Genomic DNA, 14158 nt, shown 5'->3' with positions numbered 1-14158 from the left:
AGGGTACATCTCAGCTGTTGATGCACAGATTCCAACAGCCTGTTATCCACTATCATTTCTGTCATTGTCAACTCCCCCTGACCACATTGGAGTCACTCGGAACCCAAATATCTGTTCAGGAAGAGTACACATTTTTTTCAGGAGCTCAAATACATTCTTCAAGTACTGATGGAAAATGATTCCGTGTGCCACAAGGCATGACATGTTTTATGACTGAAAGTAAATTTTAGTGGGAATCCTCCAGAAATATGAATTGGAAGAGGCTACCTTGGATGCAGCCCTGTCTTCCATCAGGCAGTATGCATTGCTGCATTGTTAAAGATCTGCTACATCCGTTGATGCATGCCTCATTTGGGTAGGCACAAATGGATAAAGTATTAGGGTTACTGTTTCAGTCTTGACACTGTGCAATCCTACTAAATCTTGCTTGTGCTAAGCAGCAATCCAAATATCTTTTTCTCTATTTTAGGAGGTACTAGAGGTTCAAGATATACTTTTGTCCATACAACAGTAAGAAAAAATATTCTTTGAGATACCTGGATTCCCAGTGCAAGGAAATGTTTGAGGAATCCCGTTATTTAGCAAGAAGGTAAGATTTCTAAAGAGATGACAATGTGGCAAGAGTGAAGCAGGAACAAAGAGAAAAGACATTCACAGTCTTTGACATATTGAGGTTTATATCCTAAGTCTGAGATAAACTAGAATTTATCTAGAGGTCAGAATAAAACCCAAAAAACTCTTAGAGCACAGCTGTTTGTACTCTGTCTTTATTTCTTGTCAAGCCTAGTGAGTTCTGTGATCCCAGAATAGCTATTTTACCTGGATTTTTGAAAAAATATAGTTTAAAATGTTTTTATAAGGAGTTAATGTTTGGGATTTTGAAAGGAAGGGCGAATTGTCTAGGATTGTATTGGTTATAGAAACTCAAACAACTTCAAAATTATCAAAGTTGGAGAGAACTACAAGTAGCTACATCAGGTCACTACCATGGAGCTCTCTAAAAATTACAAATTAAGTAGAACACATCCAGAAAAATAGAAAAATTTGGATTACAGACTTGTTCTTGTAGAGAGCACTCTCAGCTTCTACAAATTTCGTTAAGGGCTTGATTGTGATACTCTTTCCCATGTTAAGTGGTATCTTAATTCTTCATTCCAGTGGGATAACTCAAAGAATTAGGCATTACTCAACTTGAGAAAGGTATCACAATCTAACCTTAAGAGCTGAGTGCTTTTAACGCAGAATAGCACTAGGCTCATTGTGGAGAAAATTAATGTTAGACTTTTGAGGTGAATAATATTGTTTTGCATAAATGATATTTTCTACCAAAAGTCATCTGAGGAATTGCTTAACTTATACACTAAAACCTCTTGGGGGAGGGAAGAATGGCTCCAGTTTCACTGCCTAAGTGTCTGTTCCATTTAAAGGATATTAGCTAGCCAAATGAAAAATGCATGAATCAATCAGCAACAAGGACCTTGATCTCTGAATGAGACAATGCTGAGCTTTGAGATTTATGGTCTTGCTTCCAGAATTCCATTATTTGGAGGAACAACAACAATAACAATGGGAGATGACATCAGAATAGCGAGTGTTCTTCTTTTCCCTTCTTTTCCTGTTGATCACAAGATGCTGACTTCTGTGTCATTCACCCCTGTCAAATGAGTAAATGTTCAGTGCTTTAAAGCATTACCACATGCATGCCCAGTTCAAAATAAAATGAGAATGTCTTGAATGAAAGGGCATTATTGCTGCTTGCATTTTGCACTGCTAATTAGTTTATACACAAAGCAATTACCTATTGCTTACTTTCCTCCTGTATTTGTTCTGCAGGCAGAACTCCTTTTGATTTTTACACAGAGAAATGTATTGTTTGCAGTCATACTCCACTGATACTGAGTAGACAAGGGTTTCTTTCTAAGTACTTGTGATTCTTGTTTTCCATTTCCCTGAATAACTGCAGAAAATGTAATAGAGTTGCCCCTTATCTTTATGTTTTCTGCTGTGGGTGAAGTTCCTTCAGACACTGTCTTCCTGATAAGACCTCCATAGGAGGCTTAAACTCTTCTGCCACAGCACCGAAAGGGGCAAATGATAACAAGGGGATAGATTCAGTGGAGGAAGCAAGGACCTACATTAACACTGGCTGGGCATGGGCACGTGATATGCCTGTGATATGCCACACAACTGTGTGGCATCCTTTCCCACCCAGGCTGGAGCTAGATATCATGCTAGAGAGAAGTAAATCCTATTTCAATCTGGTCATACAAGGTATGTGGAGAACCAAAAGAGCATAGATGTGCCCTTTTCTAGAGCCCGGGTCCAGACCAACCTCTTATGCTGCCTGGAACATCACCAAAACTCTATATAGACAGATGGGTAGAGATAGATATAGAAAGAGTTGACAGAAACACTAAGAGATTGCAAATTCAAGGTAAAAATAATTAGTAGCCTTGAAAAACAGTAGTTCTAACAGTATGCAACCATATCTGGTAGGAGAAATAGGCAAAACTAGCTTATTGTGAAAATGTGCATGCATTTGAAAGTGACAGCAAAGATCAGAGGCAAATCCAGCCCTAAAATCTCTCCAGACTAGTGGATATTTGGATTTAGATTTTTTTTTTTTTTTTCAGTGCCAAACATCACAGCATAGCTCAGCCAGTGAGGCAGGAAGGGTAAAGGTTACATCAGAGAAAGTGATACAGTCTTTGCTTTTATGCCTTCAGTCCCTTGCTTCAGCAAGTACAGGTTATCCAAACCTTTGATAAAACCTTAAGAGTCTTCAAGATAAACAGCTAAACCCCTTTCACTTGTGACAAGGTCCTCTCGTTGGATGACAGTGAGTTTAACACAGAATAGATAGTTAGTGAGGTGAAGAAAGAATTACATCAGTTGAAACCTCCCCACATCTCTGGAGTGACTCACTAATTGGTTATCTGCAAGGAAAATGGCATCCAGAGCGAAGCCACAGCTCTGTAAATCAACGTGTGTATAGACAAAATAAATTCCAAACTGTAAAAACAGCATCCTCGTTGGCACAGAATCTCTTCTCAGCACCTTTGTACAAGCTCTTGTAAATAAATCAGCACAGAATGCAACTCATTTATTCTACTAGCATAAGGAAAACATCTCCAAAGAAATTGGTATATAAGCTTGCCAACAGATAAACATGTAGTTCCTTTCATTGGATGCCAAATCCAGTAACAGGAGCAAAACATACTTATAGCTTTTAGACCTGAGAAAAATGTAGTAGTAGACTTCCTGATAGATCTGTTACTTCTGTGCTACTAGTTTAAATGTAGTTGTGAAAAATGTCAAAGTGCTGGCGACTACATTGCAGTAGTAGTGCTGCTTATAGCTATGAATGTACAGGGTGGTATCGCTCCATCTCATTGGTGTTCTTAGGAGAACAAGACAGTGTGCCACAGAAAGAAAGTCATCCAGTTCATGGAAAGGAATCCATGTTTGCTGGCAGGAGCCTCCCAGATTACTTAAACATACATTTTAATCTCCTTTCAATCTGAATATTTATAAAACATTATATTTTCATTTTGAATTTTGCTTTCCTAGAAAAACTTGCAGTTACCACGTCACAACATATGATGAAGACCCATAGGCAGGAGAAAGTAATCATCTTCAATACTTCTGCCCTGATGTAGAAGCCACTGGAGTCACAAGGAGCTTCTCACTGGTTTTGGTGAGTTCAGAATTAGACCATTTAAAATGCTGATGTTGCCTCACAGAAAATTCTGAAAATATGCCAGATAAGAAACTGTTTTGCTTAGAAAAAATATTAGATTTAATACTAAAGGATAGTCATACATTGTCCATTCTGTATACCTTGTATACATTATTATTATTTATTAGCATTACTGGGGATGCTTGCTTAAAAAGAAATTCATATGTTTTCAGAGTTCACTTGCTCCTGCTGTTTACAGGAGCAGTTTGCTGAGACCAGCAGTCCTCCAGCTTTTCAGGTCATTTATTTCAGACAAACCAACCTTTCCCCGTCTGGCTACTGCTGCTGTCTTGAGTGATGTGGCCATATAGAAGGCACTTCAATGTAGGACATCACGGCATTCTCTGGTGGTGCTTAGCTGATGACTCAATGCCAGTTCTAGGCAAAACAATTTTTGAACTTCCAGAAAACTGAGAAGGTCTCAGACTGACAGCTAGACCCACCAGTGCACCTCATACATACCAGGTGCATCATGTTTTGGGAAGAGATTTGCAGACAGTGGAAGGAACTGCATATGAGCTCAGAACAAATCTGTAACCTTAAAGAAAAAAGAGACTCATGCTTTACAGCCTTGAAGAATTAGGCTTGTACAGCTTTGGGAAGAAAAACACAACTTAGGGGAAGTGCAAACAGTAAAGATGATCAGGAACAATGGTTTCCATTTTTTCTACATTTGTCAATGTGTTTTTCCCTTTCTGAAACAGAATAAAATTTCTTCCCAAATTTTCCTTGAAATGAAATGCTAACAGAAAAGAACTATTTAAGATTTTTAAATGAAAAAATAAATAAAATTATATATTTTTTAATTTCAATCTGGTATTTTTTACTTTTTGTGTGTGTGTGTGTTTTTTTGGTATTAGCTTTCAATGAGTTAACGTTTGCCATAAGCAGTTCTCTGTTCATTTCTGAAAATTTCCAGACAGGCTTGGAAAATGACAGGGAACAGACACCACAGAGTGTTTAAAATAAACCCCATGCTAGCAGGTATCTACACATACAGTAAGCGTTTGCCAGTGTTGTTCTAACCTGGTCTCAACACAGAGCTTCTTTACCCACCTTCATTCTTCCAAATGTTCTTCCAGACAGGTAACCTGAAAGAATGGTCCATATGGTCGTGTTGATGATGCTTTTATTTATCAATAGATTCCTACTGCAAAAAAATGGTAATGTGACTTCAGAGGCCCCCCGCGGATGGAGAAATCTGGAGATCTGAAGTTACATTTCCCATTTTAGCAACATATTGTACTAACTTCTGATGGCTTTTCTTTTAGCTAAGAGCATCACCCAGTTTCCAGCATGGTTGCAGCTGCAGGAAAAGACTGGCAGCTAACATAGTAATGAGTCAGTATCTATTGAGATTCACTCATTACTATTAATTTCCCCGTTGCTTCCAACTGATTCAGGAGCTACTTATGGAAATTCTTCTTCTTCTGTCTTACTGAAATCCAGCCCCGTTGCTGTCAAACCTGCCAACAGGCGCAGCAATGCTACTGTGATAAAATAAGTCCAATTCTATCCCAATCTTGCTTTCCTAGGGAAGAACAGAACTCATTAAATAATTATCAACTGTGACAAGAAAGTAGCTGGCCAAACACTTGCTGCTAATCTAGGCATGACAGCAGGACTATACCTTTCAAAGCAGTAATTAGCTAGATGAACAACAACATAAGTACCAGACAATGACATGGAAAGGACTGTCCCTAAAGGACAGATTCATTATACGTAGGGTTTAGTGTTTGTGTGACTTATGAATGTTATTTTGCAGTATACAATTACGCTTCTTTTCTGCTGCCTTTCTCTTTGTTTTCTGCACAGTTTATGGAAGGGGACTGAGAGAAAATCTGGAGCCGAAGCCACGAGAGAACAGGTGACAGGAGCTCTGCAAGACCTTCCTTACACACATGGAACAAGGGTGGCTGTGTAGATCACATGGCAAAACAACACCATCAGCCTGCACCCCACCCTGTGGGAGTCAGGAATTTGGTACAGGCACCCTGCCCTCATTCTATGCTTGGACTGACATTCAGCTAGCGTTTGTAGATGGGGTACAGTAATCCTTATGAACTCCTCTTTATCAACAGTGCAGATTCTCATTGATGTAAATTGGAGTAAAGCTACTGAAGCCTGTGGAATAACATGCATTTATCCATGGCATGCACAGACCCAGCAGTCAGCACCAGTGCTAGAGCAGTGGTCCCACCAGCTAACAGAACTCACAGGGCAAAACTGCTTCCACTGAATGCAGAAGGGAGGACTGCAATTCCACCTAGAGCCGATGCTGGAATCACATGCAGCCAAACTTCTTTTCAACTGGTCTGTTCAAGTGCTTTAAGTTAAGCACACACATAAGTATTTGCAGGATTAAAGCCTCCGTTTGGAATGATAGAGTAAATCCAAATGGAGATGGATTAGCTGGCAGGGGGCAGGTGAGGTGGTCAAAGGCACATGCAGTTTATCATATGGCTCTGTAATTTACTACATGATTATCACAACTACATATTTGGTGTGGGGATATAGATATACATGCACACATGTGTACACAGAGCCAAACTTTTTTGGCATGGGGGCCACACAGTCATTTCAAATTGAGACTCTGGGCTGCACTTGTTCCAGGACTGCTTGTCTGTTGCCAACACACTGAAGCGCCTCAGGCTTCAGTCTGATTCTTTGTTTGCTTGCCCATTAAAGTTCTTATCCCACACTCCCTTTTGGCAGAAATTTTTGTTATTTCTGCTTTATGCTGGCCTAGGCCCTTCTCTTGCCTCTGTTCCTATTAACCTATTGCAGTGACAGCCAGGAGCAAACTGAAGCAGCTGGTTGGAGACGCTACTATCAGACTGTGAAACAGCTGTTGTGCAGAGGGGCCACCCTGAAAAACTTCTATTACAGCACTGTTGGGCTGAATTTTGGCCATTGCAGACAGGGAATTGGGGAATGAGAGCACTTTCATTTGCAGGTATTTAATTGCTGAAAAATATAGGGGTGTGTGCGGCATCTTTATTGGATGTCACACAGAATAATGCTTTCCAGGTATTTTTTTGGCACTTGGTGTCGTTATCCTCTTACTGCCAGCATGCAGCGGCCCCATGTTGCAACTGAGTGTGAAACTGATTTCCAATTTTTCTGTTTAAATTAATATTTACCAGTTGGTTATTTTTGGCAGACTTTTATTGATAGCATTTATTCAAAACAAATAGCCAAATTCAGTTCTTGGTTACAGCAGAATGACATCTGGAGTTAACTCCACTTTTACCAATGTAACCAAGAGCAGGCACGGTCCTTTTTCTGTCTTTTTCTAGCGTGACATTTGCCCTGACCTTACCTATGGATGAGTTGGACTGCAATTTTAACTTTGGAGAAATTGGGATACAGCATTGAGTACAGCTCTGAAATTTATTGATTGGGCACTTCTCTAAGACACTTAATAGTACCTGCATCTTAACCTTCAGGTGACTAGTCACTTCAGAATACCATTATATATGTGCAGAAGTAGCTCTTACAAAAGCAACATAAATTAAACCTTTGCTATCAGCTAAAAGAAGATTTCCTTGAGCACTTTTGTATCCATCATCAATCAGTTGGATTAATCACTTCAGAATTATTTCAGCCATTTCTACACTAAAGATGTAGCCCAATCATTGCTGAAGGCATAGGACCTACATTTTAATTTGAATGAGCAGACAGAAAGTGAGGTGCTCTGAGCAGCTGTGAAAAGTTCCCTCTGTCCAGGTGGGCTGTGGGCATGTTACCCCCATGTCAGTGTAGGGGTACAGGAGTCTGCATTCCCAGACTGAATGCACTCCACTGGATGTCAGTCCAAGTAAATCTTTCAGTTATGTCTATAGAAAAGCTACACAATTGCATGACAATGTCTGTGGAATCGGCGTGCAAGCCTAAGCACTGTTGCTTTCAGCGTACATTAAGAGCTGTATTTTGAACTGCGTTGCTGTTTGTCATCTTAAGGGTGGGAAAGCACTGAAAGAACAAAGTCAGCCAACAAGGCTGCCAAGCTAAGTTTGCTGTGACATTGATAAATATTCAGGCCAATGTCTTTCAAATGTTATTGTGAATCACCTTTCCCTCCTTCCTTCCCCTGCTTCAGTCATCTTGCTGGCTCAGAATATTCACCTTTGTCTCAGACCTCAGCTGCCTTCACTTTATTGCATATGATTGCTATTGTCTTTGTCTCTTTTATCCGCTTCGCTGTGTCTCATTTTCCTAAAGTACCTGGCACCCACTTTTCCATAACACTGTTCCTTTGTTTCAGGAAAACATAATTTCAGGAGGCAGCAGAAATACAGTTCCAAAGGCCACAGGGTGACATCCTCTCTCACCTGATCTTTATTCATATCAGAGTTTAATGACTTTTTTTTTTTCCATTTCTCAAGCACCCTGCAACTCCCTTCCTCCCTGACAGGAAGGCACATTTTATTTCTCATAAAAATGCTTTCCTACCGATCTTCTGTTCTTCAGAAGTTTCAGAGGCCCTTCTGTTGCATGTTGGTTTTCTCATGTGGATTGACCTATTGACCTGGTTGTGGTTTATTACTGTTTTGACATTTTTAATCCTTCCTATGTTAGGAGAAATTTATACCCTTTTGTCATTTCTGATCTCTGTTGTATTGCCTTCAGCGGCAATCTTTCCAAACTTTGTTTTCAATTTTATGGTAGGAACAATTGATAATCTTCAATATCTGAATCAGTCAGCTTTCTAAAAGTAGTATTTTTTTAACATACAGCTAATCTTGTGTTTCTGGTTCATACATAATCTACCTGAAATAAAAATAATAATAATAAAAAAAGAGCTTCTCTCATTTCTACCAAGTCAGGAAAGGATGCCGTTATACAGTCCTTTGTATACACTTTCTTAGCTCCCCAATGCACTAAAAAGGGGGCCTCAGTCCATTGAAATAATACAAAACCTCAGTTGCTGATGGAAGTGGTATGTGATTTTCTGTGTACATTTTACACCAGAAGGTACAGTGCCTATTGTACATCCCCATTTAAAACTCAAACACAATGACTCATGCAGCTGGATGGTGACCTGCCAATGAAGTTTAAGACAGCATAGACTTCCACATGAATCTGCAGATTAATGAGACAGAGAACTATCTTCTTTTCTACCCACAAAAGGCTACTCGCACATTCAGAATGTGCTGCAGACTAAAACCAAAGTTCAGCTCGCCACAGGAGTAAAGAAGAAACACACATAGGATACACCTTAGAAGCAGTCCAGCCCTTATGGAAAACTCCTGTAGAATTTAACACAAAATGACAAGCTTTCTGCAGGCCTGGCTTTTTCTTTTTTTCTTTTTTTTTTTTTTTTGGACCATCCTATAGCTCAGATACCTCTGCTATTAAATTCTATACAATGGCTCAAAAAAAAAATCGTATAAAGGATGTAATGCTCCATAGCTTTTACAGTAATTTCTGCAGTATCCTGTTGCATTTCTGTAGGACCCCCTTGTTTCTAGTCCAATTACCTTATCTGCAACTTTTCATGAAAGACCTATCTTATAACAGACCCCTTCCCTCTCTCTCTGTTTTCCTTTAGGTGTTGCAAAATGTGTATGGAGATATGTATCCTAAAGCTTACATCTCACCACTCCTTGGTTTTAGGTGTGCTGCCATATCTGGCAAAGGTGTTACTGGTCTTTTGGCTGGGAAGCTAAGTAAAACAGTAAGCAAACTGTCAAAAACAGACAATATAAGTAGCAACTGTCTTCTCGTCTTGATTAGCCCAATGAAATAACACAAGGGTGAAAGAGGAGGAAAAATGAGCTTTCAATCCTTATTATAATTTTGAAGCAAAGCCCAAATTATAAATGTTTACAGAAACCTTCATTTTTGAACGCCATTTCAGGAAGTTATGTCACAAGTAAGTTATGCAAAAGGCAATTTACCTCCTCAGATAAATCAAAAAAATATTTAGGAAATGCTTGGCACATCATAGTCCTAAAATTCTGATGTAATTGATATATATTGAATATATGTCTCTCTGCAATGCAGTGATAGTTGTCTTATGTGTTGATTCAAACAGTTCAGTGACAATGGGCTACTTAATATTTGCAATGACAATGGACACAAAGCAGAGCTTTTAAGATACTTTTGTTGTCTTTTCTTTTTTCCTCTCCTATCAGTTACAATTTTCACAATTTGCTCCTACCCAACTCTTACCTTCTTATGACCGTATGCAGTGAGTTCCATTCAGATCACTGTTCCTGTGTTCTCACTCCATGATGTCCTAAAGAAAATCTGGACCCACCTAGGGATGGTGGGTGGGAATTTGGGCACTGGAGACATGGACAAGCTGCTTACTCTCTGCTAAGACACAATGGGGTAAGAGATGCTGTCAGAGCAGTAACCATGACAGTCTGATCACAAACATCCCAAATTCAGAGCGGGGTAGGTCAACAAGGAACATCTAACTCATCCCAGCAGAGGTTCAGGCAGCAGAACTCTGCACAAACCTGCATCTGCCTGTTCCTCGTCCTAGGGCTCAACAGGGAGAGCTGACAGAAGATTAATATTTTCTGATATTCTTATAACCAGAAAGTGGTACTTCACCATGGAAAGATAGTTCTAGCTACTGTATAGCTAATAATCAGAGCCTAAGTTCATTTAAAATGCATTGGTGCCATGGCACCTAACTGACTATATTCCAAAAACATCAGATTCACTAGTTCCTGTTTGCCATGGAAAAACATGAAATCGCCTTCAAATACGTTACTCAGAGGGAAGGGTGCTGCAAGAAATTCCATACGACTTCATGATGAGCAATATGATTACAGTGGCTAAGGAAACACTGGCTAAAAAAATAGCTTCAAATATTTCACACACACACACACCTTTTTTTCTTTTTTTTTTCATTTACGGTGGTAGTAATTGAAATAAGCGATTTAAACTTCTATGAAATCTGGGTATACTGAGAAATATGTAGAAGACTAAAAGGCAAGGTTGTTGAACCTGTGAAGGTCCTACAGTTTATTATTGTTTTGTTTTGTTTTTTCTTCTTCTATGAATTTTATAGAATAACCACATTTTAATCTTAACAAGAGGCAGGATATGGAAGTACAAAGGAAAGTGGGAGGGCTCATCTCATCAATTTCAGCCAAATATATTTAATCATTGATTCTTGACACAAGGGTTATACATGCTAGCTTTTGTGCGTTGAAGACAAGTGGCCTCAAAGAGGTCTGCTGAAGTCAAGGTGTCTTTAAAATGACTAACAGAAAAAATACAAGTTACAGCCACCCTCCTTGAGAGCACTAACTTCATTTGTCAAGCAACTATTTTGTGGCAATTTTGACTCATCAAGAGCTTATTTTGTTCACAAGGATACCTTTGATGGTGTAAAAGGAGCTCTGAATACATGAATCACAATTCAATACCTTCCAAAGCAACTGCTTTCTCAGGAATTATTTCATCAGATGTTATATAAAGGGGTAAGTTCAAACTGTCAAAGTTTTTATGTGGATAATGTATCCACTTAGTTTTATTATCTAATCTTTATTTCATTTCTGAGACTACAATGATATCTCTTCTTACATCTTTCAGGACTGCTTCAATTCATCTAGTTTCTGCACATTTTTGAGTATTTACTTTTTTTTTTTTTTTTAATGTAACTCCCTTGAGAAGCAGCTTTGAATTGACTCATTTTCTTTCTTTCCTTCATGAAATTTTGTCTCTGTGGATTTTCTCTGAAGATATTTGGAACTGATGAGCTGTGATTTCAACACCATTTCCCAGGCTGCTTTGAGCAGTTGATTTGCATCTATGTCAAGAGCGTGTTTGCTGAAGTTGGTACTAATGGTCCAACTAAACACAATTTTCAACTGTTAATTCTGTCATCCTGATGCATCTTCTGCTCTCTGTCAGCACTTCGATCTTTTATAATATTTCTTGAAGTATAAACAAGTGCCTCTCTTCTTCAAGCACTGAAGGAAGAGTACTATATTCATCTTTGGGGGTGATGATTTCTGTTTCTCGTTTTTTCGTGGTTGGAGATATCCTGAGTTGCTGTTAATTGGTCATTAACTGGGATATAAGTTACGGTTAATGTATTTGTCCATGTGCTCCTGTTCTTCATTTTATTGTTTTCATAGAACACATTAAGATAAATCAAGAGAATACATGTTTATTTTCATTATGAAGTTACACCACATCCTTGGGTGGATCTAAACCCAGCTACATTAACCAGGTTTGTTGCTGAACAGCCTGATTTCCTCTGTTCTGTATTGAGATTTTCCCAATTGTTGTCTTAAAGAATGTCTGCTTTTCCATCTGGTCATTCATGTCTACTGTACTGCTCCTTTCTACATGTCTGGGCCCTACAGTCCATCTACCCTACGCAGTCCTGATGCCCAAGCCATACATGTGGAGTCTGACAGCTTCCAGCACCACGTCGCCTTCCTGTCTCACCATATCCATAGACTTCTCAGTGACAGAAACCAGCAGGATTACCACTGCTTGAGGATAAAAGTCCCCCTAGTTCTAGCACTATAATTATAATTGTCAATTATAATTGTCATTGCCATTCTCTTAGCTCTGAAAGCCCATATATACTGATAATGGGCAAAGAAGTGTGTATTTATCAAAAATGGACTTGCTCTGCATCTAAAATACATTCCCAATGTATGTCTCCACAGTGCTAAATAGCATAAATCCCTGACCAGTTCAATAACTGACAGGTTATTCCCTGGCCTTGCTCTGGACTGCTCCAAGTACCTCCCCAGAAATGTGCCCTGGCAGTTTGCTCCAGAAAGCATTCCCAAAAGTGGTACAGATGAGACCGCATCATGTTATCTCCCTGCCCTACCCCAGCACTATCCAAGCCCCACAAGTACATTACATGGCTTGCTGCATTTTGATCTGTGGAAACAGCAGCTAAGGGGCTGCAGCCTTGGTGTCACATTATTTCATGTACATGGAGCAAACCCCAAAGACTAGGAGTGCTCTCCTCAGGGCATAGGCTCACCACCCATCCCAAAGGCGACCCCACATGCAGAGATGGCACAGGAGATGCTGCCAGCTTGCTGCAAAGGGTGTTGGGTCTGCACGCTGTGGATGTGAGCCTGATCAAGCCCTAAACTCAAGGTCTGGGCCGCGTCCCACATCTTTTCCTAGCAGCAGCACGGACACAGCCAGCAGCTAGCAGCATAGCTCTCAGACACATTTTAAAGGATTTTACAAACATGGTTGAGGTAGAACTTTTTTTGCATAGCTATTTCAATAAGTGTAAATGTAACACAGTACCTGGCCTAATAGCTACCTTCCTCTTATCCTAAAATAGGCACAGACCTACTTACATTCAAAGTAAAACTCCAAGCCTTTGACTGTATTTTTTTTCCCCTCCCCTGCTAAGTAAAAAAGGATCCCAAACAAGAAAAAACACCACCAGAACTATTCTTGCAAGGAGTGAGAATTCCCCAAGTTATCAATTGTAACAGAAAGACATTTGGCTTCACTTTCAAACACACTCCATACTTGTGGCTTGTGCTAGGACCAAAAGCGTGGCTGGGAGCGTGCTGCATTTCTGTACAAACACATCTGGAGGCGTTCTAGCTGCTGTCGATGTGATGCCTCGTAGCATGGGGTCACTTACAAATATTTAGTACTCTGCTGGACCAGATTTTATCTTCCAATAATTAAAATACCTGTCATCTGATGATGGATGGGGACTCTTCTCTTAGTAAAGGTGTGTGCATTCTCAGCTTCCCTCCAGGTAGGAAAGTGGTCGCAGAAGGAAAAGGAGATGTGGTTGACAGAGAAACCACCAGCTACATGGGCATGAATTAGCCTCCTGGGAGATAGGCCCCTTGGGCAGCAGGGACCACCAGAAAGGGGAATAGGAGGAAACTGATATCACTCCTCCTTGAAGAAGGTTCTTTGGTTTCCAGCAGCCATCCACTCAATGCTTTTTAGAGGACGGGGTGCAGTCAAATCATTCATGAAGTTAAACTAGGACAATTAGAAGGTAAGAACAGCATTAGTTAAAAGTAATGACCTAAAAGTAGAGACACCTGACGATAGCAGAAGGATGAACTCTTTCCTTCCCCTTCTCTCTCCTCCCAGCCATTACTTTAGTCTGTAGGAGGCTGAGATTAGAATAGTGGTCTACAGCACAAGGAATAAAAAGGGGAATCACAACAAATGCAAAATTGAAGCTTAAGATATCTGCATACCCAGCAATATAAAAAGGACATACACACAAAAAAAAAGAGTATTTGAAATACATTATACACAGAAGAAGATCCAGTAATGGAATTAGGCAGTTCCTAGATGAAGATGGCAAAATCATTAATAATAAAGAAAGCCATATTCAATAAACACATCTCTCCTCTCTTTGGAAAAAGTGGGATGACAGCAGTATCATATCAAGCAGCTGAAGCCTTTTTCAGTCCATTAGTAACCAAATAG

At 39.7% G+C, this 14158-nt stretch overlaps 1 long non-coding RNA gene across 1 annotated transcript; it reads left to right on the top strand.

Annotated features, from left to right (window-relative positions):
* Positions 1–261: 261 nt before the first annotated feature.
* On the top strand, positions 262–6674 carry LOC310897177. The gene is made up of 3 exons (XR_014582120.1): positions 262–589; positions 3571–3697; positions 5555–6674. It is a non-coding gene; the product is annotated as an uncharacterized lncRNA (long non-coding RNA).
* Positions 6675–14158: the final 7484 nt, after the last annotated feature.

The sequence above is a fragment of the Anser anser genome (genome assembly GCF_964211835.1).
Source record: "Anser anser genome assembly, chromosome: 3".
NCBI lineage: Eukaryota > Metazoa > Chordata > Aves > Anseriformes > Anatidae > Anser > Anser anser.
The sequence above is the reverse complement of the archived record's forward strand: the minus strand, read 5'-3'. Positions and strand labels throughout refer to the sequence as shown.